The sequence below is a fragment of the Megascapheus bottae genome, unplaced genomic scaffold (assembly GCF_031878675.1).
Source record: "Megascapheus bottae isolate mThoBot1 unplaced genomic scaffold, mThoBot2.hap1 HAP1_SCAFFOLD_37, whole genome shotgun sequence".
NCBI classification, from domain to species: domain Eukaryota; kingdom Metazoa; phylum Chordata; class Mammalia; order Rodentia; family Geomyidae; genus Megascapheus; species Megascapheus bottae.
In genome coordinates, this window is record NW_028327804.1 from 5,067,349 (window position 1) to 5,072,627 (window position 5,279).

Sequence of the window (5,279 nt, forward strand, 5' to 3'; positions counted from 1 at the left end):
TTGACAGTTCTTGTGGTCCTTAGATGGTATGCTGTTTAGGTGCCATTTCTTTCCCTATATTGCATTTATTTTGGTTTTCTATGTATAGAGCATCTTTGAGAATTCTCTGTAGTGTTGGTTTTGTTTCGACATATTGTTGCAGCTTTTCCCTGGAATGGAATGTTTTTATTTTTCCCTCAGTTATGAATGAGAGCTTAGCTGGCTACAGTATTCTTGGTTGGTAGTTATTTGATATAAGGGCATGACATATATGCTTCCAGTCACTTCGTGCTTGCATGGTCTCTGCTGAGAAATCTGGGGTTATTCTGATTGGTTTGCCTTTGTAGGTTACTGATCCCTTTTCCCTGGCTGCCTTTAGGATCTTTCCTTTCGTTTCTATTGATCCAGTTCAGATCACAATGTGGCGGTGGGATGTTCTTTTCTGGTCAGGTCTGTTTGGGGTTCTAAAAGCTTCTCGTATCTGGATGGGCCTGCCCTTCTGGATATTTGGGAAATTCTCTGAGATGATTCCCTGAAGTATATTTCCAATACCATTGACCTCTTTCTCCACGCCCTCCTCAATACCAACTAGCCTTAAATTAGGCTTCCTGATTGTATCTTGGACCTCCTGAAGCGCTCTCTCATATTTCCTAGATTTGCATTGACTCATTTTCTGTTCTTTATAATACCTAAATTATCTTCAGCCACGGAAATTCTCTCCTCTGCAATGTCTAACCTGCTATCAAAGCTATCTACTTTATTTTTCATCTCCCTTGCTTCTAATTGCTCACTTTTGATGCCTTGCATCCCTTGTTTTAGATCATGTATGGATTTCTTTATCTCCTTGATTTCCTTTTGAGTGGTTAGCTCAGTAGCTTTATTTTCTTTGGACATTTGCTGGAGTTTGGTCACGTTTTTATTTGTGGATTCTTTGAATTCATCCAACTTTCTTTGAAAAACCTTTATTATGGCCTCCTTTATGGCTTCTTCTTTTTCACTTATCACCTTGTTTTTGCTTTCCTCTTGTTCAGGTAAGGCTTCCTCCATTATCTCTTTCTTTATATTTTCACATTTTTCATTAATGATGTTTATCAATTGCATTTGTGTAGCAATTGGAAGACTCTCCTCTAGGTTTGCCAGTGACTGTTCCATTGTCTGTTTACATTGGGTGGGGGATGTTGTTTCTTGATTTGACATTTTTCTTGAGTTTCTTGTTCTGCCCATTTGACAATGGGATCAAGATTACTACTAAATATGATTATAGTTTTTCAGATATAACCAACCTAGATCTCTGTAGCTGGCAGACAGTAGATGTTCACAAGTTTTGATTGGTATTATCACTCTTTCTTTTTGTGCACTTACAGACCAGCCTAATACAACCACTGATAAGCGATTTATACCCAAAACAATAAGCCTCTCAATCCAATCTCTATTGTCTTTAAGTCCCTCTGAGCCTAGAGAATAATTAACCACCTACATATACAATATTGCTCAACAGCCATCAAGTGTAGATCCGTGCAGTATAAGGGTTGAAAGACGAGCAGAGGTCCAGAGATAGAAAAAAAGAATGAGAGAGGTCAGGGGAGGTGCAAGAGGATTAACGTAGGAGTGTAAGAATATTGTAGTAATGAAGAAAAGTTATAGCATAAGGATAACTGACATAAGTTGGTAAGTAGGTAGCATATTTGAGTACAAAGTTTGGAAAGTATTAGGATAAAACTTATGTGTTGCTGCACGACTAGCTCTTAGCCCAACCAGTGGCCTCACAGTGGACCATGGGATGGATCTGTTTTTCTTGTCTACGTTGAGGGAAAGGGCTATTTCACAAGATGCAGAAGCGAAGATTTCAGAAGCAAATGCTGTGAGTGAATTAGCTCGCAAAAAGCATTTTTATTTTCTTTTATCTTTCTGCCAGTCTTGTGGCTTGAATTCAGGGCCTGAGCACTGTCCTCGGGTTTTCTCAAGTCTAGCCCTCTGCCACTTGAGCCACAGTGCCACATCTAGATTTTCTATCTATGTGATACTGAGCAATCAAACCCAGATCTTCATGGATGCTAGGCAAGCACTCTACCACTATGCCAAACTCTCAACGCTGACATAGTAATTATAAAGTCATCATCATCATAATCATATCCAAATATCCTTTCTCCTACAAAGAATGAACACTTAACTGTGTCTAATGCTTTTTTTTTAATTTCACTAATTCTTCTGTGTTTTTCCCTCTTGCATTTTTTACACATGACAGCAAGCTAATCATCAGGAAAAAATTGATTAGGATACAGAAACCTAATAATATCCTAGTAGATTGACGTCAAAAATATGTGCAAGATGCCCTGTGTGTTTGACCTAGTGGTAGAGTCCTTGGCTACCAAGCAGTAAGCCTCAGGTTTGATTCCTCATTACCACATACATAGAAAACGCTGCAAGTGGTGCTGTGGCTCGGTGGGACAGCTAAAGCCTAAAGAAAGCCCAAGAACAATGTTCACACTCTGAGGTCAAGTCCCAAGACTAGCAAAAACAAAAAAAATTCGACAAGGGGCAAAATGCAGGCAGAGAAGGCACTGTGAAGCAAATGTTTTGTAAAGGATGAGGGCAATATTGACCCTTAAGTTTGGATCTTACCTAAGAAAGGCTCCTTGAGCCTGAGACCAGACTGGTAGTTGTGCCTAGTGGAAGACATTGGGATTGGACAAATAAGGTGTGCTGTATACTACCTCCACATGTATATTGTGAGATTGGAGGAGAGATTCAGCCTCCACTATGTCTTTGGTGAGGTCTTTTCTGAGCAAGGATCTTTGGTCATTGGGCCCTGAAAGGTGACCCTGCCTCCCTCACAATGGAACAGAATATGGAACCCTGGTAACCAAGCCACTGTAACTAACAACCAGCTCAAGCCAGCTCACTTGGCCTGTGGCTCAGGAGGAAGAAAGATGTTGCTGTGCTGTTGCCGAAGGTCAGGAAACTCGAGTCTCAGGCATGGAAGTTGTGGATGTCTTACTCGAAGATGTACATGCTAGATCATTGCCAAGACACAAATCTAGTATAACAGAACTTTCTCTAAGAAGAAGGCCAGGAAAATCCAGGGCAACCAGATGAGGTAAATTTCTAAGAAGAAATGTATTTGACCCCATCATCCTCCCCACACACTACAACTTTCTTTTTTTTCATTTTTTTATTGTAATTAGTAAAAGGGTTAGATGATATTTGCCAGATAGAAGGTGCATTAATTCACATACATTGATACCCTTTCACATGTCTTGGTACCCATTTCCCTCCAACCCCACACCCCCCACCCGTCTTGGTTTTCCCCCCTGCCCTATCAAATTTCAAATATCCAAATACAAATAAATTCAATATATCAGATAACAAAGTGAGGTACTATACCAATATGGGATAACCAAGGGACAGCAAACGAGATGAGAGACAACATAGTACATTAAGGACAACAATCATTCATTATATGGCTTTTGTGTCAATATCCTGGAGGTCCTTTCAATTAGCTTCACATTATATGGCCTTATATATGGCCTTTTGCTCTATTGACAATCTCTGCTAGTAGAGCCCAAGGTTTCTACTGATTATGATGAATGAGGGAATCCACTGAGCCTAAGTTCCTTTGAGTCTGGCTTACTTCACTTAATATGATTTGTTCTAAGTCTTTCCATTTCCTAACAAATGGGGCGATGTCATTCTTTCTGACAGCAGCATAGAATTCCATTGTGTACAAATACCACAACTTGTTGATCCACTCATCAACTGAGGGACATCTTGGTTGGTTCCATATCTTTGCTATGGTGAATAGTGCTGCAATGAACATTGTTGTGCTAGTGGGTTTAGTATGCCCTTGTTTCTGGATTGTTGGGTAAATGCCAAGTACTGGAATTGCTGTGTCATAGGGGAGTTGTATGTTTAGCGTTTTGAGGCACTGCCTCACTGCTTTCCATAGTGGTTGAACGAGTTTGCACTCCCACCAACAGTGTAGTAGTGATCCCTCCTGACCACATCCCCTCCAGCATCTGTTGTCATTCGTTTTCCTGATCCTGGCCATTCTAACTGGAGTTAGGTGGAATCTTAGACTTGTTTTGATTTGCATTTCTTTTATGACCAGAGATGTTGAGCATTTCTTCATGTGTCTACAGGCCATTTTTGTTTCTTCTTCAGAGAAGACTCTCTTTAAGTCTTTGGCCCATTTTGTAATGGGATGGGTGTTACTTTGGAGGTTAGTTTTGGAGTGATTCAATTTTTTGAGTTGTTGATATATTTTAGATATGAGGCCTTGGTCCGTTGTTTGGTTGGTGAAGATCTTCTCCCACTCTGTAGGCTTCCTGATTACTTTACTAGCTATATCCGTTGCCATACAAAAGCTCTGCAGTTTAATGCAGTCCCACTTATCCAGCCTTTCTCTGATTTGTTGTGATTCTTGGTCCTTATTAAGAAAGTTTCGACCTGTGCCAAGAAGGCCTAGTGTATCTCCTATTCCTTCCTGTAAACTTTTCAGTGTGTCAGCTTTTACCTCCACGTCTTTGATCCATTTGGAGTTAATTCTAGTGCAAGGTGACAAAGAAGGATCCAACTTTAGTTTTCTGCAGGTGTTTAACCAGTTCTGCCAGCACAACTTGTTGAAGAGGCTATCTTTCTTCCATTCTATTTTTTTGGCTCCCTGGTCAAAGATTAGGTGGCCATAGGTCTGTGGTTTAATATCTGGGTCCGCAGTTCTACTCCATTGGACTTCAGGCCTGTTCTTGTGCCAGTACCAAGCTGTTTTGAGAATTATAGCTCTGTAATAGAGCCTTAAGTTTGGAATTGAAATTCCTCCAGCGCTGTTCTTTCTGCTAAGAAGTGTTTTTGCTATACGGGGTCTTTTATTATTCCATATGAAATTTTGAATTGCCTCTTCTATGTCTTTAAAGAATGACATTGGGATGTTGATGGGTATTACATTGAATTTGTAGATAGCCCTTGGCAAGATTGTCATTTTCACAATGTTGATTCTTCCAATCCAGGAGCATGGGAGGTTTTTCCATTTCCTTAGTACTGCTTTAATTTCCTTTTTTAGGGTTTTAAAGTTTTCATCTAAACGGTCCTTTACATTCTTAGTTAAGCTAATTGCTAGGTACTTTATTTTCTTTGAGGCTATTGTGAAAGGATTTTCTTTCCTGATTATTGCCTCGTTCCTCTCAGTGTTGGCGTAAAGTAAGGCAGTTGATTTGTGAGGGTTGATTTTATGGCCTGCTACCCTTCCAAAGCTTTGAATCAGCTCAAGGAGCTTGGGAGTAGAGTCTATAGGATTCTTTAAATAC